Source organism: Bos taurus, chromosome 14, assembly GCF_002263795.3.
Source record: "Bos taurus isolate L1 Dominette 01449 registration number 42190680 breed Hereford chromosome 14, ARS-UCD2.0, whole genome shotgun sequence".
Classification (NCBI taxonomy): domain Eukaryota; kingdom Metazoa; phylum Chordata; class Mammalia; order Artiodactyla; family Bovidae; genus Bos; species Bos taurus.
Genome location: NC_037341.1, coordinates 63502798 through 63528923, shown reverse-complemented (window position 1 = coordinate 63528923; position 26126 = coordinate 63502798). Strand labels below are relative to the sequence as shown.

General features: G+C 44.5%; 1 long non-coding RNA gene across 3 annotated transcripts in view; it reads right to left on the bottom strand.

The window, feature by feature from the left end:
• Positions 1-26126, bottom strand: part of LOC101905128 (uncharacterized) — a 142192-nt gene that overhangs the window by 93153 nt on the left and 22913 nt on the right. For all 3 annotated transcript variants that reach the window (XR_811312.4, XR_009490535.1, XR_009490534.1), the window contains exon 3: positions 4623-4741. This is a non-coding gene — a long non-coding RNA (uncharacterized lncRNA). The remainder of the gene's footprint in view (positions 1-4622; positions 4742-26126) is intronic.

Sequence of the window (26126 nt, the reverse complement as noted above, 5' to 3'; positions counted from 1 at the left end):
GATCTGAAAAATTTTGAAATTACCTTCATTTGCATGGTCTGTTTTCTCATTTTTGTTTCTGGCTATTACCTGATCCCAGAAGCAGTTCAGAGCATAGCATTCTGGGTCATGGCTGCACATCCATTTATACCTACCTTCCCCTGGGTCTGGTGGGAAATATGAAGACAGGTTTCTGCTTTTCCTGTTGCTAGATATCAGTGAGGAACACAATGAACAGCCATCTGGAAATGCAGGCTTCAGGTTCTCTGGGTTCTCCTTGCACAAGTAGCGTCCAGACCTGTCGGCTAACCTTGGACACACCCTTTCCTTTTTTCACTCCCTCTCCACCTCCTACCAGATCCTGACAGTGGCCTTCAATGCATCTTCTCGCCTCCACTCTCTTTGTTGCCAGCCCATCCTACACACAGCTCCTGGACTGGTTTTCCTAGAGCACAGCTGGTAAACTTTCTCCAAAAAGCTCGATGATGGTAAATATGGCTTTGAGGGCTATTTGGTTCATGTTATGATGGCTCAGGGGCTTCCCTGGTGGCTCAGACAGTAAAGAATCTGCCTGCAATGCCAGAGACCCGGTTTTGATCCCTGGGTTAGGAAGATCCCCTGGAGAAGGGAGGGCTTCCCAGGTGATTCAGCGGGTAAAGAATCTGTCTGCAGTGCAGAACCACAGAATACTTGGGTTCTAACTCTGGGATGGGAAGATCCCCTGGAGAAGGACATGGCAACCCATCCCAGTATTCCTGCCTGGAAAATCCCGTGGACAGAGGAGCCTGGCGGACTACAGTCCATGGGGTCACAAGAGTCTGAGCACAACACTTGTATGTATGATGGCCCTGTCCTTCCCTGGCAGAGCAAATGTAGCTATATTTGGGGATAACCTGTGATGTAGCAATACTGACCAGAACCATTTTTATCGAGGTTCTCGAGAAAGAAGTCTTAGCCTGGTTGATTTTGTTCTACAGGTTACTAGCCAGTCTACTGCCTGCATTTGGGTCCAGTGCCTACCCCAACGCCCTCACCTATGTCTTTGTATCCTGGTCCCGAAAAACAGACCTGGGGGCTTAGAGGAGGCTCTGGATAGGAGGCTGAGTAAACACATGAGGCCCGTGCCCCTTAACTGGCTCCAACCCCTTTCCAAACCATTTTCCTTGACACTCGAAGCCAAGCACGGCTTCTGCTGCTTTCTCCACTCTGTGGAGTCTCCTCCTCTGCCTTCTACCCTAAATGTTCTCATCCCCACTCCTACCTCCAACCATGTCCAAAAGCTGCCCAGCTGTCAAGGCCCAGCTGAAAATTCTTTTCCTCTCCTGGAAGCCACTGTGTTCTTTCTTCTTTTTTATTTTTTGGCCACCCCAAACATCTTAGTTTTTGGATCTTAGTTTCCTGACCAGGGATCAAACCTGCACCCCCTGCACTGGGAGTGTGGAATCTTAACCACTGGACCACCAGCAGAGTCCCCACTGTGTTCTCTCCTCTGAGTGTTCATATCACACTTTATTCCTATCTCTTTTAAGACACTTTCTGTTTCTTACACTTTGGTCACTCCTAGTATAAGTTGTCTGAAAGCAGGACTCAGGTCAGATTCAGATTCATACGTGTATCCTACAGTTTGTGCCTAACACCTGACTTAACAAACCATAGATCCTCAGGAATGGTTACTGAAAGAATGGGTGGTTGAATCAATGTACCTGTGATGGAGGCTCAGAAGCACGGGTAGGAGACCATTTGGCAGGAATCATGGAATACAATAATCTAACCATTGTAGAATACTTACTATGTTCCAGGCATTGCACTAAGAGGCTTTACATGGATTTTCTTCCCTAGTTCTCACAACAGCTTGACAAGTTTGGCTGGGCTGCATCCCACAGGCCTGCAGGCCCTGTATCTGCCCAGCCTCAAGCTGGAAGAAAGAGCCCAGCATCACTGACCAGGACCTCAGTGGCTTAGTGGACAGAGGATCTTACATGTCTGAAGCAAGATCCTTGGGTGATAGTCCACTGTGGGCAGCAGATGGCAGGCAGACCATGGAAGCAGTCTTTACTCTGGGGGAAGGTGGAGGATACCAGGATGTCAGTTGGCTCACTGGTTACCAGGGAAACCAGGAGAAGAGCATGCCCTTCACAGCCCCTTTGATAAGCTATGGTAATAGAGACTTTCTGATCTAAAGATTAAAACAATCGCTAGCTGGGGCTGGGAGCTCTATGATTAAGAGGGAAGATCAGCCATGTGAGTAGGTGTAGGTGAAGAAAGGGCTGATTGGACTTCCCTGGTGGCATAGTGGATAAGGATCCACCTGCCAAGGCAGGCGACATGGGTTTGATCTCTGGTCCAGGAAGATTCCACATGCCATGGAGCAACTAAGCCCATGTGTCACAACTACTGAGCCAGTGCTCTAGAGTCTGGGAGGACAACTATCAAGCCTGTGTGCTACAGCCACTGAAGCCCATGTGCCTAGAGCCTGTGGTCAGAAACAAGAGGAGCCATAGCAATGAAAAGCCCGTGTACTGCAATGAAGAGTAGACCCCACTCACCGCAACTAGAGAAAGTCCATGCAAAGCAATGAAGACCCAGTGTGGCAAAAAATAAATAAAAGTGAAAAAAAAAAAAAAAGAAGGGTCTGATTGAGTAGGGGACATAAGAGAGCAGAAGAACAGGCATCTTGGGTGGCCTGATCATACAGGTCCGTGCAATAATTAAACCCATTTACAAGAACACGCAGCTAGTGGTAGAGCTGGGATGCAAACCCAAGCTCCAAACCACCTCACTCGACTGTCTGGGAAGCTCACTTGGGATTTACCAGGGACGTGGGGATATATCATCAGGCTGTCCTTCCTATGTGACATTGAGTCTTCCGTTGTTGCCCTGTTATTCCAGGCAGGCATGGAATGACTTGGGAAATTTAGCTTTGGCCCTTCCAGGGCATCAGAGTCAGGATAATTCCCAGTTGTGTAGTACCAACATCCATTTTCCAAGAGGTTAGAGGCTCCAGGCAGGTGAGGCAGGCAAAATGAAAGAGGAGAGACAGAAAGCCAGGCAGGAAGGGAGTCTCTGCTCTGTAGAACCTCTCCCTGCTGCCTTCCATCTGCTGATCAGTCATGGACTTAACCCTCACTAGGCTGCTTCACTGTCTACTTCTGAAAAGTTTAAATGCTATTTTTCATTCAATCACTGAATATCAGTTGGACAGCTACTCTGTACCAGGCATCTAAAACATCAATTTAATCACCTAAGTCAACAAAAATGTGAGGAAATAAGAGGTTTGAGGGAGTGGGGGAGGGCGAGAGCAAGTTCTGATATGTTTCTTATGCTCATGCCCATAATTAAATCTCTCTTAAGAAGTGCCTTCCTTAGTTCTGCACTCCAGACGAAAATAGAATAGAAACCTTACCATTTTACTTGGCTAAAGCTGAACATTTGGCTTCCCCGTGCACCAATAAGTTCCATATACGTCTATCAAAGTGTCCTGTGATAACAGACAATGGGGTCACACACCCCATTTTGGTGTTTATTCCTGAACCTGCCTCTCTGCCATGCCCCAGTCATCTCTTATGGGTTAGGAGGATATTAACATTACTGAAATGCTGCCCCAGCCAACATTTTTGCTCCTGCTTCTTCCCAACTAAAGGGATTCCTTGACCCATCCTTTCAGAATATGCCACAGTTTCTGTGCTCATTGCTTCCCATTTCAGTCTAGTAGAGCTAAAGGCTGGCCACCACCAAGTTTATAACACAGAGACACGCATCATCCTAGAACTGACTTAGTGGGGTCGTCTAGGCTACAGGTTTACACTTACTTAAAAACTTTTTTTTAATTAATTAATTCAGCTGCATTGGGTCTTAGTTGTGGCACGCGGGATCTTCACTGAGTCGCGAGGGATACTTCATTGTGGTGCACAGACTCTCTAGTTGTGGTGTGGAGGTTTAGTTCCTCTACAGCATGTGGGATCTTAGTTCCCTGACCAGGGATCGAACCTGCATCCCCTGCATTGCAAGGTGGATCCTTAACAACTGGACCACCAGGGAAGTCCCCTTATTTTTGTATTTTTAAAGGTACATTCAGATTTGGCAAGAAGATGCCTGGATGTGCACACACGTGCACACTTGCCTGCACATCACTTCAGTATAAACTGGATTTTGGACCAGCCTCCTAGATCAACCAGAACCCACCTTCCTCTAGAGCTGCCTTGGGCTGGTCACACTGAGAAGCAGGGCTCTGGGAGGAAGGAAAATCTTTGCTGAAAGCCCATGCACAGGGGCTATTTGGTCCTGGGGAGGACTGAGTCTCAGCTTTCCTGAATGCATGTCCTATCAAAGAATTCTGCTAAGCTTCCCGTAGATCGTTATATGGCCCCATTTATATTGTTGTAAACAAACCTATGACATTGTGACCGTATTCCAGACCCTGTTTATAGCAACCTCACACTGGATAGCTAAGGGTTAATTTTACTATCTTGCCCTTTTGAAGAACCTTTCAGCAAAAGATTTCAGAGAATTTTACCAAACGATCCCACACCCTCCCCCTCCCCTTTGACAGGCAGAGGAGCTGAGGCACAAGGAAGCCAGAAAAGCATAGTCCAAATGTAAGTCAGAGATGGGGCCGGCTGGGCTGGTTACACCTCCTTGCTCACCTATGCTTACGCTGTTGTCACAGACTTCCTGGAAAGGGGTAGCTTCTTCTTGGCTTATCTGGTGAGTAAGCATGGCTGTGGGCTTTCAGTGTTTCCCCAGGTCGGAGGAAGCTGTGTCCCTGAGAAGGAAATGAGAAGGAGAGGGCCCCCTTGGTCAACACGTTTCCCTGTGCGGGTTTATCTGCAGTCCTCAGAATCCCGCCTCCTCCTATTGTGATGTGTTGCAATACCTTTCAGCAATTCCTTAACAAATTATCTCTTAGAAGTCCTCGGGGTCACATTGCTTTCCCTGCCCCAAATCCTACCCCAGTGTGTAGGAACAAAACTCTTTGGGATGGTAGGGTCATCTGTTTTGTGCTGTTATACGGTCCCATTTCCATGAAGGTGAGCTTTGCTAAACTTTCTGCCCCTCCACTGTCTACGTTGCCACCAGCTCCACGTCTGGTCTCTTTCCCAGGGAAGCTCTTCACTCTGTGAAGGGAGAATTCAGAGCAATGGCATTTCTGCCTCTACCACAACTGAGACTTATACCTTATAATGAGACTTACACCTATCAAGATCTCACAGAATTTAGGGTTGATTGAGCTAGGAGCGGAGAAAAAATGCTCCCAAGGATTAAAAAAAAACCAGAGTGAACTCTGATTCCATCAAAACAACCATGACACTAGATTCCAAAACAAACCTCCTCTGTTGCCAACTGGCAATCATTCTTTTCCCTTTTCATAATAAGAAACTGTGTGAATGTGTTTTTGAAAGGTAGGTGTTAGTGAAAGCAGGTTCGGTTCCATTTTTTCCTTGGATAGATAATAAGCTATGAATGCCTTCTTTAAGAATATTTGTAAATGTGCCCAGAGGTTAGTGAAAAATAAGAACATTCGATATAGCAAATAATGCCAGCTTTGTGTGCTCTCCCGGAAGTTCTCTAAGCTTGGATCCTAAGCTAGAATCATTTTCTCCAATATCTTAAGACTACATGAAATAAAACTTGGTATAACCCAGGAAAGTAATGTTTACAAACAAATCAAAGAATTTCTCAATTTTCTGTAGATAAGTGTAACTTTAGAGGGGGAAAAATCACATTCAGGGGAAAAAAAACAAAACAAAACCAACTTTGACAGTTAAAATAGCTGTGACAAAGCCCAAGCACTTACTAAGAGGGAGACCCCCTCCATCCTTCTTCAGGGCTTCTAACTAGCTCTTAGTTTGCACACATTCCTACAGGGTATAGTGTCTGACTTGCATAGACCATTTGAAAAAGAGCCATTGAGGCAAGCAGGGCTCACATAACAGGAGTGACAGCTAGGAGTGACAGCTAGAGAAGAGACAAAAGCTATTTGTTGAAGCTTAATTTAAGAATTACTGATCCTAATTCTAAGAATCATCAGCATGATTCATTAAGAAAAAGTTAGATCATGTTCATCATCCTCCTACGTAATCCCTTTTAGGTTATTGGTCAAAAAAGTGGTTACAAGGGTGAGCTGCAAGCATGTGAAACATTCCTTAAGCGGACAGTGACCTCGCACTACAAGGAAGGCTTCCCGGGCTTCCGCCTCCTGCGGGTGGAGTTGGCTTCCTGCCTGACTCACCGGCTGTTTATAGGCAGCTGCTGGCTTCTCAGGCCGCTTTGCCTCCAGTAAAAAGGGGGAAGAAGCTCACGAGTACTTGGTAGGGAGCCCCGGAGACCTTTGATGGCAAGTTCTAAAGGAAGGCCGGGCTTCACAATAGGGCAATTACGCTTTAGGCTAATTGGCGCCGAGACGCTGTAAAAGCACTTATTTGGAACGCCGCACAGAATAGCACGAGGGTGCTGGCGTTTGGCAGTAATGCTGTTAACACCTCGAGACACAGGGGAAGCCCACTAGAAGCCTGGAGATGCGCCTGCCACTCTGCACGGCCAGCCCTCCATACCACCTGGGCCAGGACCACGTGGAACCACGGAGGGGGCGGCCTCCACTTGACTCTTTGTGAGCTTTCGGTGGGGATTGGTACCTCCCTTCCAACTCCCCAGCACGGCCCAAGCAGCCTGCCAGACACCCCAAGGGAAGAGGTAGTCAGGGATCCAAGACAGGGGGGCGTGGCCAATTCCTTCCGCCCCTGCCACCCATCCCCCACTTCCTTCCCCTTCGGTTGGATGCACCATGTATACTGGAGATGCCACCGTGAGGGTCGGAGGGGACATCTTAAAATACCGATGGAGGTTTTTTCTCCCCATTTTTTCCTTGCTCCAAACTGCGAAGCCACCTACCACGTGTGGTCACTGAACACCTGAAATGTGGTTCAGAAAGAAAAAGACAAATACTCTATATTAATGCATATATATGGAATTGAGAAAGACGGTACCTACGATCCTACATGCAGGGCAGCAAAGGAGACACAGACGGATAAAGAACAAGACTTCTGAGAACAGCACTGAAACATGTACATTACCATATGTAAAACAGAAGATCTGTGCAAGTTGGATGCATGAAGCAGGGTACACAAAGCAGGTGCTCTGGGACAACCTCGAGGGATAAGGTGGGGAGGGAGATGGAGGGGAGTCCAGGATGGGGCGGGACACATGTATACCTGTGGCCAGTTCATGTTGATGTATGGTAGAAACCATCACAATATTGTAAAGTAATTATCCTCCAATGAAAATAAATAAAATTTTAAAAAAGAAAAAGGTCCTTGGGGAAAGGGAATCCTCTTCACCAATGTCCTCTTCAAGAATAAAATGTATTATCTGGAATCCTCTCAGGGATTACATATAGATGTAACACTTTAAAATGCTTGTTGGTGTTCACTTGTGAAAATTCATCAGGTTGTATACATTAGATTTGTGCACTTTTCTATTCGTGTTGTATTTCAATAAGAGTTTACAGAAAATATTCTTTAGAAATAAAAAGAAATGTGGTTAGTGCAAACCTACGGTAGTGCTGTGAGCATAAAATATACATGGAAATTCAAAGACAGGACAATAAAAGAGAAATTATCTCATTAATAACTCTCATACTGATTGCATAGTGACATGATAATGTTTTGGATATATTAAGTAAAATAGGGTAGTAGTAATAAAATTAGTTTTCATGTTTTTAATATTTTTTAATAAGACTACTAGAAAATCAAAAATTACATAGATATGTGACTTGCATCAGTGGCTTGATGAACTTTTTTTACTGGTTGGCACTGCTGCAGGTGACTCTGGTCTCTTAGCCTGGCGGTCCTTGGCTCACTGCCTTAGGAAGGGAGGGGCTCAGAGGCAAAGGCTTTCATCAATTCAATAATTTGGGCCTATGGGGCAGAGGAAGCACTCTGGCAAAGCCAGATCTGGAAGAATCGTGGAAAATGATATGGGGCAAGGCTCCCCAGCCCCGCTCTAACACATCTCAGATCTAGTGAGGACTCCTCTGCTTGGAGAGTAGAGGGTGAGAAAGTCGGCAGGGAAGTGAGCAGAACTGAGGTTCCGATGTGTCCTAAAGAAAGGGGAAGGGATCAGCCCACCACAAATCTATGTTGAGCATCTGGCCTGTGTACCTAAGGTGCTGGGTCTCTACAGTGAGAAGCAGACAGAGTCCATCCCTATGTGCACAGTGTTATGAGACAGAGATTAAACATGGGAACAAATGAAGAAGAAAACTGCAGGTATTGCTAAGTGCTACAAAGACTCCAACGGATTTGTGGGCCTGGAGAACACGTATTCTTGAGTCCTCATCTCCTGCCCTTTGGGCCAAATGAGTTTTCTAAGAATGCCTGGTCCTAATCATTTTAGTTCTTTACATTCCTTTTTAAAAACAGTTTTGTTTGTTTCCTTTGTTTAAGCCACTTTAGGTTTACAGAAACCATGAGAGGAAGGTACAGAGATGTCCCATATACCTCCTCCCCCATCCCATGCCTAGCCTCCCCCATTGCCAACATCCGCCACCAGAGTGGGACATTTGTGGCAACTGATGAACCTATAGTGACACATAAGTATTACCCAAAGTCCATGGTTTACCTTAGGGCTCATTCTTGACGCTGAGCATTCTATGAGCTTAGACAAATGTATGAAGACACGTGTCCACCACTATCGTTTCCAAAAATCCCCCCTCCCTCTCTTTTTTCTAAATCTTTTGGCTATGCTGTGGGATTTTAGTTCCCTGACCAGGGATTGAACCTAAGCCCTCCGCACTGGCAGAGCAGAGTGTTAACCATTGGACCGCCAGGGGATTCCCCCCAAATCCTCTGTTTTTAATTTTAATGAAATCCAGCTTGTCAATTATTTATTTCATGAATTGTGCCTTTGGTGTTATATCTACAAGAGACATCACTATATCCCAAATCATCTAGGTTTCCTCTTATATTACCTTCTAGGAGTTTTACAGTTTTGCACCTTACGATGAGGTCCATGATCCTACTTTTGTGAAGGGTGTTAAGGTCTGTGTCTAGATTCACCTTTCTACACATGGATGTCCAGTTGTTCCAGCACCATTTGTTGAAAAGAACATGTATTTTTTAAAGTTCACTTGTTTCATTGATTTGTAAGTTTGCTTCATTTATTTATATTTTCAGCTTGTGCCTCTGAAAATAATTTCTCCTTGGAGGTTTTTGCCACTGTGCCCATCCCAGGGAGTCATACTCCCTGAGCTTTAACCAACGTTTACATTGGCTTGTTGCAATTTAAGTTAAATGTGTGTTGCTTAATTTGCCCTGCAGAGAAGCAGGAGCCCTGCTGGAAATCTTAAAATATTTTGTAATAATCTAGTTAGCTTGATATTAGAATGTTCCCTTGTGTTTATGATTTAAATTTTCCCCTGAATTTTATTTCATTATGTCTGATTGTATCTGCTATAACAGTGCTACTTAATTTCTCACTCTTTCTTTATGTTTTGAACTAATACATGTTTAACTACTACACTGTTATTACTCATCCCTCCAACTGATACTAAACTGCCCTGGCATCTCCAGGCCTCCTACATCTGAGCTGGCAGGCATACCTGTGGGCTAAGCTTTGTTCTCTCTCTGTGTGAGTAACAACAGGCCTATAGGGCTTCCTCCGTGGCAAGTGGGGCCTGTCTCTCACCAACATGCACACAGCAGGCATGTCTCTAAGTACAGGAAGAGGTTAAAAGGCGTGGCCCCCTGGGTCTTTTTTTTTTAATCGTTTTATTTATCGATTTATTTTTGGCTGTGCAAAGCCTTTGTTGCTGCACGGGCTTTTGTCTAGTTGTGGTACTGGTGGCTGTGCTCTCGTTGCAGTGCGCAGGCTTCTCATTGCGGCGGCTTCTCTTGTTTTGGAGCATGGGTTCTAGGCCTGCGGGCTTCAGTAGCTGCGGCTGCCAGGCTCTAGAGCACAAGCTCAGTAGTTGTGGCGCACGAGCTTGGTTGCTCCGAGGTATGTGGGACCTTCATGGACCGGAGATCAAACCCGTATCTCTTACACTGGCAGGCAGATTCGTCATCCAGTGGTAAAGAATCTGCCTTGCAATGCTGGGGATTCGGGTTTGATCCCCAGTCAGGGAAGTAAGATCCCTTATGCTTTAGGGCAACTAAGCCTGTGCTGTAACTACTGAGCGCTCTGGAGTCCGTGTGCCCCAGCTAGATAGCCCATGTGCCGCAACTAAAGATATACCCTATCATGCAACTAAGACCAGGAACAGCCAAATAAATAAGTAAATAAGTAAATATTTTTAAAAAATGCTCGACCCTTGGTCCCTCAGCTGCCAAAGCTTGCCTGTCCCCTATAGGTAGGCAAGCCTTGAAGAGATATGACTTAGTGCCTTTATGACAGGAGAGTAAGGGACAGATATGTGACCTGTGGGCTTTCTCTTCCAACTCCGGCTTCTCTTTCTGGGAAAGTAGACAGTGTGCCATCGGAAGTGTGTAACTAGTTTGTTTCTGTTGGTTTTGAGTAGCCTGCTTCCATTGACTGACTTTTGGTTGTGCTGGGTTTTCCTTGCCATGCTCGGTCTTTTCTCTAGTCTCTTCGGGGGGTGGGGGGTAGGCTTCTCATGGTGGTGGCTTCCCTTGTCGCTGAGCACAGGCTCCAGGCGTGTGGACTGCAGCAGCTGCAGCTCTCAGATTCATTAGTTGTGGCTTGTGGGTTCTGTAGCTCAGCCTGCCAGTTGTGACGCACGGTCTTAGTTGCCTGAGGCATGTGGGGTCTTCCTGGACCAGGGATTGAACCTGTGTCCCCTACACTCACAGGTGGATTCCTATCTATCCTAGCACCAGGGAAGTGCAGTTTGTTTGTTTGTTTTAATTTTTATTGGAGAATAGTTGGCATGAAAGCATGAAAGAAACAATACTTGCCTAAAATATACTGCTTTCCAGTTATGCTTATGAGTCACTATATAGAATCCATCCCTTCCAATACAAAGAGGAAAGATTTAATAGTCATGTCTCTGCAATAATCACTAAATAATGCTGTCTGGAAAAAGACAGAGTCACAAACATTCAGCAACAGAGAGCAGAGAAGAGACCCAGATAATTAACTGAAGATAAATTCTTATCACTGCACTGATCACAAAATGATGTTCAAAGGTGGTAAAAATATTAATCAAACCTTCATAGTTTCCAGAAAATAAATCCAGATTCTCTAGCCTGGCATTCAAGAGTCTTCAAAATTAAGGTTCTATTCTCACAGAACATAGATGCTAAAATACTAAACAAAAAAATTTTAAGTAATGCACTATGACCAAGGCAGTTCAATTCTAGGGCTGCAAAAGTGGTTCAACATCAGGAATTCTATTAATGTAATTCATTATGTTAATAGATTGAAGGAGGAAAAATCAATTGAATATCTCAGAGATATCGAAAAACTTTTCATTAAATTCAATACCTATTGCTACTAAAACTCTCAGTAGGTGGAACAGAGGGCTTTCCAGATGGCTCAGTGGTAAAAAAAAAAAAATCCACCTGCCATATAGGAGATGTGGGTTTGATCCCTGGGTCAGGAAGATTCCCTGAAGGAAATGGCAACCCACTCCAGTATTCTTGCCTGAGAACTCTACTCGATATTCTGTAATAACCTATAATGGAAAAGAATCTGATAAAGCATATATATATATATTTATATATGTATGTATAAATGAGTCACTGTGCTGTACACCTGAAACAAACATGATCTTATGGATAGAGGAGCCTGGGGGGCTACAGTCCACGGGGTTGCAAAAGAGTTGGACATGACTCAGCAACTAAACAACAACAAGACAGACTAGATGAAAACTTAGCTACTAGGACCACACGATAAACACGATACCTACGGGTGCAAGTATAGTATTTCCACTAAACCAGGGAAATGACAGTATTACTTTCTACATCTACTACTATTCACTGGAATCTACCAAAAGTCTTACTACATCAATAAAATACATACAAGAAAAGCAGTATAAGGAAATTTCCTGGCCATCCAGCAGTTAAGACTTCTGGGTTCCACCCCTGGTTGGGGAACTAATATTCCAGAAGCCTCACAGTGTAGCAAAAAAAATAAATAAAATGAAAAGTAAAAATACTTTTTTCAAAGTAGTATAAAGATTGAAAGGAAATTATCATACTAAGTGAAGAAAGCCAGAGAAAGACAAATATCATACGATATCACCTTATATGTGGAATCTTAAAAAAAAAGGTACAAATGAACTTGTTTCCAAAACAGAAGAGACTCACAGACATGAAAAACAAACTCATAGTTACCAAAGGGGAAAGGTGGGTGGGAGGAGGAATAAGTTAGGAGGTTAGGATTAACATATACACCCTCAGTTCAGTTCAGTCACTCAGTCGTGTCCGACTCTTTGCGACCCCATGAATAGCAGCACGCCAGGCCTCCCTGTCCATCACCAACTCCCGGAGTTCACTCAGACTCACATCCATCGAGTAAGTGATGCCATCCAGCCATCTCATTCTCTGTCGTCCCCTTCTCCTCCTGCCCCCAATCCCTCCCAGCATCAGAGTCTTTTCCTATGAGTCAACTCTTCGCATGAGGTGGCCAAAGTACTGGAGTTTCAGCTTTAGCATCAGTCCTTCCAAAGAACACCCAGGACTGATCTCCTTTAGAATGGACTGGTTGGATCTCCTTGTAGTCCAAGGGACTCTCAAGAGTCTTCTCCAACACCACAGTTCAAAAGCATCAATTCTTCAGTGCTCAGCCTTCTTCACAGTCCAACTCTCACATCCATACATGACTACTGGAAAAACTATAGCCTTGACTAGATGGACCTTTGTTGGCAAAGTAATGTCTCTGCTTTTAAATATGCTGTCTAGGTTAGTCATAACTTTCCTTCCAAGGAGTAAGCATCTTTTAATTTCATGGCTGCAGTCACCATCTGCAGTGATTTTGGAGCCCAGAAAAATAAAGTCTGACACTGTTTCCACTGTTTTCCCATCTATTTCCCACGAAGTGATGGGACCAGATGCCATGATCTTCGTTTTCTGAATGTTGAGCTTTAAGCCAACTTTTTCACTCTTCACTTTCACTTTCATCAAGAGGCTCTTTAGTTCTTCTTCACTTTCTGCCATAAGGGTGGTGTCATCTGCATATCTGAGGTTATTGATATTTCTCCTGGCAATCTTGATTCCAGCTTGTGCTTCATCCAGCCCGGCATTTCTCATGATGTACTCTGCATAGAAGTTAAATAAACAGGGTGACAATATACAGCCTTGACATACTCCTTTTCCTATTTGGAACCAGTCTGTTGTTCCATGTCCAGTTCTAACTGTTGCTTCCTGACCTGCATACACATTTCTCAAGAGGCAGGTCAGGTGCTCTGGTATTTCCATCTCTTTCAAAATTTTCCACAGTTTATTGTGATCCACACAGTCAAAGGCTTTGGCATAGTCAATAAAGCAGAAATAGATGTTTTTCTGGAACTCTCTTGCTTTTTCCATGATCCAGCAGATGTTGGCAATTTGATCTCTGGTTCCTCTGCCTTATCTAAAACCAGCTTGAACATCTGGACGTTCACAGTTCACGTATTGCTGAAGCCTGGCTTGGAGAATTTTGAGCATTACTTTACTAGCATATGAGATGAGTGCAATTGTGTGGTAGTTTGAGCATCCTTTGGCATTGCCTTTCTTTGGGATTGGAATGAAAACTGACCTTTTCCAGTCCTGTGGCCACTGCTGAGTTTTCCAAATTTGCTGGCATATTGAGTGCATATACACCCTACTATATATAAAATAGATAACCATCAAGGACATACTATATAGCACAGGGAACTTTACTCAATATTTTGTAAAAACCTCTAAGGGAAAAGAATCTGAAAAAGCATATATATATTTTTCATATATGTACGTATAAATGAATCAGTGTGCTGCACACCTGAAACTAACATGATATTACAAATCAACTATACTTCGACTTAAAAAAAAAAAAAGGAGGGGGGACTTCCCTGGTAGTCCAGTGGTTAAGAATCTGCCTGCCAATGTAGGAGACATGGGTTTGATCCCTGGTCTGGGAAGATCCCACATGCCATGAGCACTGCAACAAACAGTAGCCCCCACTTGCTTTAATGAGAGGAAGCCCTCGAGCAGCAAGGAAGACCCAGAACAGCCAAAAATAAACAAATAAATATGTTTTTTAAAAATTAAAGAGAGAATTCAATTGTCACTATTTGTCAATGATATCATTGTCTAGTCAGAAAATGCAAGATAGTCAAATGAGATAATAGGAGACTAATAAGAAGGATACAAAAGCAACACACCAGGATTCTATTTATTGTTGCCATACACACAAAAATACTAAAATACTGAGGCAAAACTATGGTCAGAAATATGCAAGATATTGGGGCTTCCCTGGTAGTGCAGTGATTAAGAATCTGCCTTCCAGTGCAGGGGATGCAGGTTTGAGCCCTGATCAGGGAACTAGGACCCCACGTGCTGCAGGGCAAGCAAGCCTGAGCACTGCAGTTACTGAGCCTGCACGCTCTAGAGTCTGTGCTCCGCAAGCCACAACTAGAGAAAGCCCATGTGTTGCAACGAAGACCCAGCACAGCCGAAAAAAGAAATATGCAAGATAGGAATAAAATCATAAGTTTACTGAAGGACATTAAAAAGAGACCAAAAGAGTAGAACAGCATTCTAGCTGCTGAATGAAATTTGTTATTGTATAGATGTCAATTTTCCCTCAAATAAATCTATAAAGGCAATTCAGTTCTAATGGAATTGAATCATTGCCTTCCCATATTCTTCACTTTTCCTTCTCTGTGTCTCTAGGAATGGATGAATAGCAGAAAACAGGTATCTTTGCACCTCTCTTGATGTTTCTCCTGGTGTCTGATGGAGCTCACTGCGTACCTTTGCTTTCCATCTCGATGCCAAGTGCCAGCTTCCCCAGAGTCTACCTCCCATTTCCTCAGCCCTAGTCCCCCACACACAAGGGACCCATCAGACCTGGGCCTCCTTCCTGCCTCTCCTCAGAGGAGGGCATGAACTCAAAAAGGCTCTCTGGCCGTATGGATCCCAGAGCCCAAGGAACTCTGTGCACTGAAGGATTTCCACTGTCCTCTGTGGATCTGAAAGGTGCAGACTATACTCAATTTACAGTGGAGTAGCAGGTAACCAGGGTTTCCCTGGTGGCTCCGATGGTAAAGAATCTGCCTGCAATGCAGGAGATTGGGCTTTGATCCCTGGGTCAGTAAGATTCTCTGGAGAAGAGAAAGGCTACCCACTGCAGTATTCTTGCCTGGGTAATCCCATGGACAGAGGAGCCTAGAGGGCTACAGTCCATGGGATGGGAGTCAGACACGACTGAGCAACTGACACTTTCACTCCCTTCAGGAGCAACAAAATGAGTTAAAAAATAATTGCCCTGGGGTCTTTCCTTCCACTAACTGGCATTCTCCACTCTGAGCAGGGAGCTGAACTAAACCCAAAGTAGGAAAGTGATATTTTAATTTGAATTGAAACTGAACTCAAATAACAATATTGTTCTCTCTTTGAAGTTTGAACTGGATCTGACCTGGACAAAATCCAAAAACTTTCTTAGCCTATTTCTTCTCTCCAAAAACAACCCACAAGACTAGACTAGATCTTTCTCAGTTCTGAACCTGCTTCATGTTTTGCTGTATTTTTCCAACTGAGTAGAGTACTATGTTAAATAATTTTTTAAAAAACTATTTTATTATCATAATAGAGGCATGACCTTTTAAACAAAGCTTCAAAAGCAAAGATATGCTTTTGAAAGAACAGCAAAATGAGTTGGTAAGCTTCAAGAGTTTCTTTTTTAATTAGAAAAATTTTGAAAACTGATATAAAATTTGATTTGAAGTTCCATACTGTATTTGCCATTTTTGTGCTTCTTTTTTCAAATGATGGTTTGAGCAGCTATGTATGTGCTTAGTCACTCAGTCATGTCCGACTGTTGTGACCCCATGGACTGTAGCCTACCAGGCTCCTCTGGCCATAGAGATTCTCCAGGCCAGAGTACCAGAGTAGGTTGCCATGCCTTCCTCCAGGGGATCTTCCTGATCCAGGGATTGAACCCAGGTCTCCCGCATTGCAGGCGGATTCTTTTCCATCTGAGCCACCAGGGAAGCCTAAGAATACTGGAGTGGGTAGCTTATCCCTTCTCCAGAGGATCTTCCTGACCCAGGAATTGAACTGGGGTCTCCTGCATTGCGGCAGATTCTTTACCAGTTGGGCTACCAGGGAAATCCTCAAGAAGATACATAGAAATGAAATTGTAAAGCTTGGTGACTATTATATTGCCCTATTTAAAATTTTTTTAATTAATTAATTTATTTTTGGTTGCATGGGGTCTTAGTTGCAACACTCAGGATCTTCGCTTTGGTTCTGTGGGCTTCTCTCTAGTCATAGCTCGTGTGCTCAGTAGCTGTGGTGCATGGACTTAGTTCCCCTGCAGCATGTGGGATCTTAGTTCCCTAACTAGGGATTGAACCCATGTCCCTTGCATTGCAAGGCAGAGTCTTAACTGCTAGACATCAGGGAATTCCCTATATTGCCCTATTTTTGTCACTAGGTCTTTAAAGAGGAATTTCAGTAGGAGAGGGTAAGGTGGTAGTAAATGTAGATCCCTTACAGATGGTGACTGCAGCCATGAAATTAAAAGACGCTTACTCCTTGGAAGGAAACTTATGACCAACCTAGATAGCATATTCAAAAGCAGAGACATTACTTTGCCAACAAAGGTTCGTCTAGTCAAGGCTATGGTTTTTCCTGTGGTCATGTATGGATGTGAGAGTTGGACTGTGAAGAAGACTGAGAGCTGAAGAATTGATGCTTTTGAACTGTGGTGTTGGAGAAGACTCTTGAGAGTCCCTTGGACTGCAAGGAGATCCAACCAGTCCATTCTGAAGGAGATCAGCCCTGGGATTGCTTTGGAAGGAATGATGCTAAAGCTGAAACTCCAGGACTTTGGCCACCTCATGCAAAGAGTTGACTCATTGGAAAAGACTCTGATGCTGGGAGGGATTGGGGGCAGGAGGAGAAGGGGACGACAGAGAATGAGATGGCTGGATGGCATCACTGACTCGATGGACGTGGGTCTGAGTGAACTCCGGGAGTTGGTGATGGACAGGGAGGCCTGGCGTGCTGCGATTCATGGGGTCACAAAGAGTTGGACATGACTGAGCAACTGGACTGAACTGAACTGAACTGAGTCAGTGGTGGTATCTTTTCAAGGCATGGCACAGCACCTCAAACAAAGCTCAGTATCTATCTGTTGAGTAAATGAAGCAAGAGAGAGGCCACTCAGCCTTCTTCTATTCAAGGACATACTTGTTTCTGTTGCTTAGCAGGCCTTTGGTCCTGACTTCAAGTGTTCTCTAAGCGTAGTCCTTTTATAGTCTTCTAGGCTTATCTGTGTCTCTGGACCAGGGATGGAAGCCACGCCCCCTTCTGCACTGGCAAGCACATTCTTAACCCCTGGACCACTAGGGAAGTCCAGGAGGGACTATGTTGACTGAAGACATTTACTTATTTTGTCTTTAGACACCCAAACATAGGCTAGCCCTTATGCTTTGGTTCAAAGTTTGTGAATTTTTTCCTTTTCTTTCTTCCATATTTGTCTCCTATCTGTGGTTAACACTAGTGCCTTCCCACAGGCACAGCTAATGGGGCGCTTTCCCCAAACTGTACACGGCAGCTCTGAAGAGAGGGGAAGGAAGAGAAGTGTCCCACCTCTCTTCACATACATCCCTGAATGGTGCTCTTTTCTGAGATCGCCTCCCGTTTCTTTCCTGCTGTAGTACTTTCCCTGTTGCTGTTTCTCTTATTTCCAGCCTCAATTCTAACCAGCAGGGCTGCTTTAAAATTCACTCCGACGAGAGCCTGCCTGCTTGTCTCCAGGGAAAGCCCAGGTGAGTGAATACACAGGGGCACACTCCTTGCGCGGCCCTTGTGTCTCCATCTGTGTCCCATCCAGACACTGCCCCATGCAGAGCACGCAGGCCTAGTGGGGCTGTCCCGCAAGGTGCCCCACTCCCAACCAGACATGAGCACATGTTCCAAACCAAGCAAATGGGACTCTGGTCCTGTAAAAATTAGACCCTGGGCCTCGGAACACAAGGATCCCAAATGGCAAAACAGGTTCATCCCCAAGGACAGGGCTGCCCATCACTTCCGCTTCCTGAATCTCTGAGCTGCCCTAGTTTCTGCCCCTATTGAGGCCTTTTCTCAGTTCTCTGGGCTGCCCAAATTCTTTTGTTTGAATGAAATAATGCCATTTGCAGCAACATGGCTGAATCTAGAGATTGTCATATGGAGAGAAGTCAGACAGAGAAAGATAAACACCGTATGACATCCCTTATTTGTGGAATCTAAAAAGAAATGATTCACAACCCAGATAATCATGATGGTGTGATCACTCACCTAGACCCAGAAATCCTGGAATGTGAAGTCAAGTGGGCCTTAGAAAGCATCACTACGAACAAAGCTAGTGGAGGTGATAGAATTCCAGTTGAGCTATTCCAAATCCTGAAAGATGATGCTGTGAAAGTGCTGCACTCAATATGCCAGCAAATTTGGAAAACTCAGCAGTGGCCACAGCACTGGAAAAGGTCAGTTTTCATTCCAATCCCAAAGAAAGGCAATGCCAAAGGATGCTCAAACTACCACACAATTGAACTCATCTCACACGCTAGTAAAGTAATGCTCAAAATTCTCCAAGCCAGGCTTCAGCAATATGTGAATCGTGAACTTCCTGATGTTCAAGCTGGTTTTGGAAAAGGCAGAGGAACCAGAGATCAAATTGTCAACATCCACTGGATCATGGAAAAAGCAAGAGAGTTCCAGAAAAACATCTATTTCTGCTTTATTGACTATGTCAAAGCCTTTGACTGTGTGGATCACAATAAACTGTGGAACATTTTGAAAGAGAGGGAAATACCAGACCACCTGATCTGCCTCTTGAGAAATGTGTATGCAGGTCAGGAAGCAAGAGTTAGAACTGGACATGGAACAACAGACTGGTTCCAAATAGGAAAAGGAGTATGTCAAGGCTGTATATTGTCACCCTGTTTATTTAACTTCTATGCAGAGTACATCATGAGAAACGCTGGACTGGAAGAAACACAAGCTGGAATCAAGATTGCCGGGAGAAATATCAATAACCTCAGATATGCAGATGACACCACCCTTATGGCAGAAAGTGAAGAGGAATTCAAAAGCCTCTTGATGGGATTAAAGATCTAAATGTAAGACCAGAAACTATAAAACTCCTAGAGGAGAACATAGGCAAAACACTCTCTGACATACATCACAGCAGGATCCTCTATGACCCACCTCCCAGAATATTGGAAATAAAAGCAAAAATAAACAAATGGGACCTAATTAACCTTAAAAGCTTGTGCACATCAAAGGAAACTATTAGCAAGGTGAAAAGACAGCCTTCAGAATGGGAGAAAATAATAGCAAATGAAGCAACTGACAAACAACTAATCTCAAAAATATACAAGCAACTCCTACAGCTCAACTCCAGAAAATTAAATGACCCAATCAAAAAATGGGCCAAAGAACTAAATAGACATTTCTCCAAAGAAGACATACAGATGGCTAACAAACACATGAAAAGATGCTCAACATCACTCATTATCAGAGAAATGCAAATCAAAACCACAATGAGGTACCATCTCACACCAGTCAGAATGGCTGCAATCCAAAAGTCTACAAGCAATAAATGCTGGAGAGGGTGTGGAGAAAAGGGAACCCTCTTACACTGTTGGTGAGAATGCAAACTAGTACAGCCACTATGGAGAACAGTGTGGAGATTCCTTAAAAAACTGGAAATAGAACTGCCTTATGATCCAGCAATCCCACTGCTGGGCATACACACTGAGGAAACCAGAAAGGAAAGAGACACGTGTACCCCAATGTTCATCGCAGCACTGTTTATAATAGCCAGGACATGGAGGCAACCTAGATGTCCATCAGCAGATGAATGGATAAGAAAGCTGTGGTACATATACACAATGGAGTATTACTCAGCCATTAAAAAGAATACATTTGAATCAGTTCTAATGAGGTGGATGAAACTGGAGCCTATTATACAGAGTGAAGTAAGCCAGAAAGAAAAACACCAATACAGTATACTAACGCATATATATGGAATTTAGAAAGATGGTAACAATAACCCTGTGTACGAGACAGCAAAAGAGACACTGATGTATAGAACAGTCTTATGGACTCTGTGGGAGAGGGAGAGGGTGGGAAGATTTGGGAGAATGGTGTTGAAACATGTAAAATATCATGTATGAAACGAGTTGCCAGTCCAGGTTCGATGCACAATACTGGATGCTTGGGGCTAGTGCACTGGGACGACCCAGAGGGATGGTATGGGGAGGGAGGAGGGAGGAGGGTTCAGGATGGGGAACACATGTATACCTGTGGCGGATTCATTTTGATATTTGGCAAAACTAATACAATTATGTAAAGTTTAAAAAAAAAAAAAAAGGCTCTTGATGAAAGTGAAAGAGGAGAGTGAAAAAGTTGGCTTAAAGCTCAACATTCAGAAAACAAAGATCATGGCATCTGGTCCCATCACTTCATGGGAAATAGATGGGGAAACAGTGGAAACAGTGTCAGACTTTATTTTTCTGGGCTCCAAAATCACTGCAGATGGTGACTGCAGCCATGAAATTAAAAGACGCTTACTCCTTGGAAGGAAAGTTATGACCAACCTAGACAGCATATTCAAAAGCAGAGACATTACTTTGCCAACAAAGGTTCGTCTAGTCAAGGCTATGTATGGATGTGAGAGTTGGACTGTGAAGAAGGCTGAGTGCCAAAGAATTGATGCTTTTGAACTGTGGTGTTGGAGAAGACTCTTGAGAGTCCCTTGGACTGCAAGGAGATCCAACCAGTCCATTCTGAAGGAGACCAGTCCTGGGATTTCTTTGGAAGGAATGATGCTAAAGCTGAAACTCCAGTACTTTGACCACCTCATGCGAAGAGTTGACTCATTGGAAAAGACTCTGATGCTGGGAGGGACTGGGGGCAAGAGGAAAAGGGGACGACAGAGGATGAGATGGCTGGATGGCGTCACTGACTCGATGGACATGAGTCTCAGTGAACTCCAGGAGTTGGTGATGGACAGGGAGGCCTGGAATGCTGCGATTCATGGGGTCGCAAAGAGTCAGACACGACTGAGTGACTGATCTGATCTGATCTGATCTGAAAAAGAAATGATGCAAATTGCCTTATTTACAAAACAGAAACAGACTCACAGACTTAGAGAACAAGCTTGTCACCAGGGGAGAGGGATCATTAAGGAGTTTGGAATCCACCTGTATATACTGTTATATTTAAAGTGGATAGCCAACAAGGACCTAGTGTATAGCACAAGGAACTCTGTTCAATGCTGTGTGGCAGCCTGGACGGGAAGGGAGTCTGGGGGAGAATGGATACATGTGTATGTGTGGCCGAGTCCCTTAGCTGTCTGTCTGAAACCACCACAACATTGTTAATTGTCTATACTCCAATACAAAATAAAAAGTTTTAAAAAAATATTCTTTTTGCCTTCAGTTTTCCAGAGTTTACTTCTGTTGTTTGCAACCCAAGTGCCCTGAGTAATACAAGTGTTTGCAATTATTTGAGAACTTTTTCTGTCTTTTTCTTGTGGTTCACCCAAGACTCTCTTCTGCTGCCACAGGGACCAGTGTGGACCTTCAACCCTGGCAACCAGATAGTTGTTCTCTGAAGGCTGCCTTCTCCAAGCTTCTCTAGGTGACTGGGCATCCACCTTTGCTTCCTTGGTCACCGTTGCCTTCAGAAAATGCAGAACAATCCTGTTCATATTAAAATCAGCTATCACTCTGGGGTGACGGTACAGTTCACTGCCATTTGGGAACCAGTTGGAACTCCACCCTATTAATTTACTTAAACAAAACCAGCTACCTAGGATTATCATACTAAGTAAAGTACTTCAGGAAAAGACAGACAATATCACTTCTATGTGGAATCTAAAAGAATGGTACAAATGGACTTTTTAACAAAACAGAAATAGACTCACAGACATAGAAAATAATGTATGGTTAGCAAAAGGGGAAGGGGAGGGGGATAAATTAGGAATTTTGGATTAACAGATGCACACTACTATATGTAAAATAAACAGCAAGGACCTACTGTGGAGCCCAGGGAACTATATTCAGTATCTTGTAATAACTTACAATGGAAAAGAATTTAAAAAATACAGATTTACACATATAATGTACAAGTGAATCACTTTGTTGTATATCTGAAACCTTGTAAATCATGTCAACTACAAATTGACACTTGCCAAGAGCATTTGCCGGTGACTGATCAGCAACAAGAAGGGCATTTGCCATCCACCTTGGGCTTCCCAGGTGGCTCTAGTGGTAAAGAACCCACTTGCCAATGCACATAGACATAAGAGACACAGGTTTAATCCCCGGGTGGGGATGATCCCCTGGAGGAGGGCACGGCAATCCACTCCAGTAATATTGCCTGGAGAATCCCACGGACAGAGGAGCCTGGTGGGCTACAGTCCATGGGGTCGCACAGAGTCAGACACGACTGAAGCGACTAGCCCACACGCGTGCTGCTGCAGCTTCTGACCTTCAGCACTCCCTGATAGGAATTCAGGGTGGAGAGGGAAGGACTCTGCTCCAGGGAAACTGGTAGAACAGGTCTTTGGATAGTGAGATATTTTCAGGAACTGATTTCATAATCCTCGCATCCTTGCATCTCATCGTATCTAGAAAAGCACTAAGTCCCTTCGTGGTGACATCAGCTCCTTGTGACTAGCAGAAAACTTGTTGTAAAGTAAGCACTTGATCGCACTGGACTCCCCCTTCACCAAAATCTTATATATTGACCTTCCCCCTGCCTCTTTGGAGCGTCTCTCAGAGCTCTCTGAGGTGCTGCCTCCCGGGCTGCAGTCCTCATTTGGCCCCAAATGAAGCTTAGCTCACGCTCTCACGTTGTGCACCTTTTTAGTCAACAACCAATCATACTTCAAGTAAACAACAAAAACAGAAATCCTAAAAATCAGAATGAAACCAGCCTACCGGACCCTTTCTCGTCTTACTTTCTACCTGGGCTCCCTCTGACAATAGGTGACCTTTGGGTGAAGTTGGTACAAAATGGCAGGAGACAGGATTCCCTGCTGGGTGACATTTTCAGCACAGAGCAAGTCTTTGTGAGGCAGCATCCTGGACCGCGTTCCTTGAGAACATCCGGCATCTTGTCTGACTAGCCCTCTGCCACCTCTCCCCCTCCCTCTTGCTGTCTTCCCTCTTCCAGTCTCTGTTTCTGCCTCTGAACCTTCAGCTGACTGAGGCTCCCTGTGCAGAGCAATGTCTCTGGGGAAGGCTCAGGGACTCCTCAAAGACCTCATGTCAGAGTCAACCAGCCCTTCTCCTCGGCTCTTCATGGGCCTAACTAATAGGCATTGTGGCCTTAGGCAACAAAGATGATGGTTTTTGTTTTGAATAGTAGGACAGCTTCTGCCCTGGCAGTCCTGAAGGAGCCTGTGGAGCCTCCAGGGTATGAAAGTTTCCAGTGTTTCTTGCTTGTGGGGAAAAGGCTTCAGCCTCTTAGACCTTTGTTTCAGTATGTTTGGCCTCACTGTGCTCTGAACACATAGACTCATGTTAGGCAAAAGTGAAAACAGGAGGGAAGAGGTCAGGGCACAACCTTTGAAGCAATGACATAGCCCAAGGACACCAACATACACTGGTTAGAATCAAATGGGCCCAAGATGGTAGACAAGTAAGTCAACTTTGACTAGACCTTGATCCTCAGCGTATGCTCATTGTAACACATCAGCAAGCCAAATGACATCCACAGGCACCATGACAGTTCTAAGGCTAATCATAAAAGACCAAAAAGTGGGTTCTAAGTCACTTCAGTCATGTCTGACTCTTTGCAAGCCTACGGACTGTAGCCCACCAGCCTCCTCTCTCCATGGGATTCTCCAGGCAAGAATACTGGAGTGGGTTGCCATGCTCTTCTCCAGGTAATCTTCCTGACCCAGAGATCAAACCTGTGTCTCTTACGTCTCCTGCAGTGGCAGGCGGGTTCTTTACCACTAGGGCCACCTGGGAAGCACCCTCCCCCAAAAAAGGGGATCGTGGCCCAATTCCTGGAAATCTCCATCCCCTCCCCAAATTAGGTAGAATAATCCTCCCACTCAGCCTATGAAATGACCCTGCCCATAAAAGCTAACCATACCACATTTCAAGGCCACCCTCACCTTCTGAGATGTTCCACACTCTGTCTATGGAGGGTGTTTCTCTCTAAATAAGTCCACTTCTTGCCTATCACTTTGTCACTTACTGAATTCTTTCTGTGATGAGACATCAAGAATTTGAGCTTCATTAGGTCCTGAAACCAGGTGTGTGATCTTATTTTGGAGACTGTGGAGTTTGACTGGGTTTGAGTCTTGGCCATGTGGGTTCAAGTCCCAAGCAGGGTTTTGGCCTGGTTTGAGTTCCAGCACATGGGTTCAAGTTCCAATCTGAGATGAATGGTTTCAAAGGAAGCATTTGGAGCAAACTGCTTGGCAGAGCTTTGTGTGAGCCTCTAGAGGGCAGGGTCTGGTTCTCTTCTTTACCCTGGCTTATAGAATAAACAGTTGACTGCACTATAGCAGAGCACACACAGCTACCTAATTTTAGTCCTCAACCAGCACCAGGACACAAGAGTCACTGCAGCAAAGTGGAGAGTAGGGAGGGCTCCAGAGCCTTCCAGGGGAGGAAAGGTTTTATTGTGAGTAGCTAAGTGCATGGACCCTGGGCTCAAATGGATTTGGGGGTAACATCCAGTTCTGCTAATTAGCTGTTAATTGAGGCAAATTATTTTTGTCCTCTGAGCCTGTCTATACAGTAGAGATAATATCAATACTTATCTCATAGGATTCTTGTGACAATTAAATGAGATAAAGTCTTAAAAGCCTCCAGTATGGAGACTGTCCCATTGGAAGAGTGCAATTAACATTCACTATTATCAAGCATCAGTAACTAGCTCCCAAGAGAGGAACAATCTATGTGCCTTGGCTACCATGGGGACCTTTCTGGAAACAAAGTCTGTGGAAGGGACTCCCTAATGAGACAGGACTAGAAACCATAGTGGTGACTCCTCACACCCCCTCCCCAAGTCTATTCTCTCACATCATAAAGGAGGTCAGCATATTCATGCTAAGTCACTCAGTTGCAACCCTGCAACCAACTCTGCAACCCCATGGCTCACCAGGCTCTTCTGTCCATGGAATTCTCCAGGCAAGAATAATGGAGTGGGTAGCCTCTCCCTTCTTCAGGGGATCTTCCTGACTCAGAGATGGAACCCATGTCTCCTATGTCTCTTGCATTGCAGGTGGGCTGTTTACCCAGAAAAGCCTCCAGGCTTGCCCCCAAGCAGAGAGTGCAGTCCTCCCTAAGAATGAAAGGAGAGGGGAGAGGCTGAGCCATTGGGGAAGCCAATCTTCCCCAATGATATGATTCTCTCACATCATAGGCCAGACTAAAATCAAGCGTTAGCCCTTCCACACCAATATTAGGCTATTGCATAAGCCGTGAGATTTAGCACTAATCCTAGGGAGAAGGAAGGTGGGGGCGTGAATTGTGTAGTTACATAAGTTTGTGAGTGGAATACATTCATTCTTGTTTCACTTGTAAAGGTCTGTCCTGATGAACTATGACTGGGATGCAGAACAATTTGGCATAAGGAGTGAAGCAAGCCATCTCCCATGTGTCACCAAATCCTCGCCACCACTCTCTTCCTCAAGAAAAGAATGAAAGTCTGGTTAGAGGAATGGCGGGACACTGCTGGAAAGCTTCACTGGTGTTCCCCATCCAGGGATTGAACCTGGGGCCATGGCAGTGAAAGCATCAAGTCCTAGTCATTGGACTACCAGGGAATTCCCCGGAAAGGTTTTGAATGAATGTTTTGAAGCAGTTTGCCTAGAGATGATAGTTGACAATGTGAGAATAGGAGAGCTCTTGTTGGAAGGAGAAATGAAAAGTTCAGAGAGCTGAGATCTGAATTTTGGGAGCATGTGTACAGCTGATCCTATAGGTTTGCCTTTGTAATTTTGCCTACTTGCTAAACTTCAGTTGTAACCCCCAAATCAATACATGA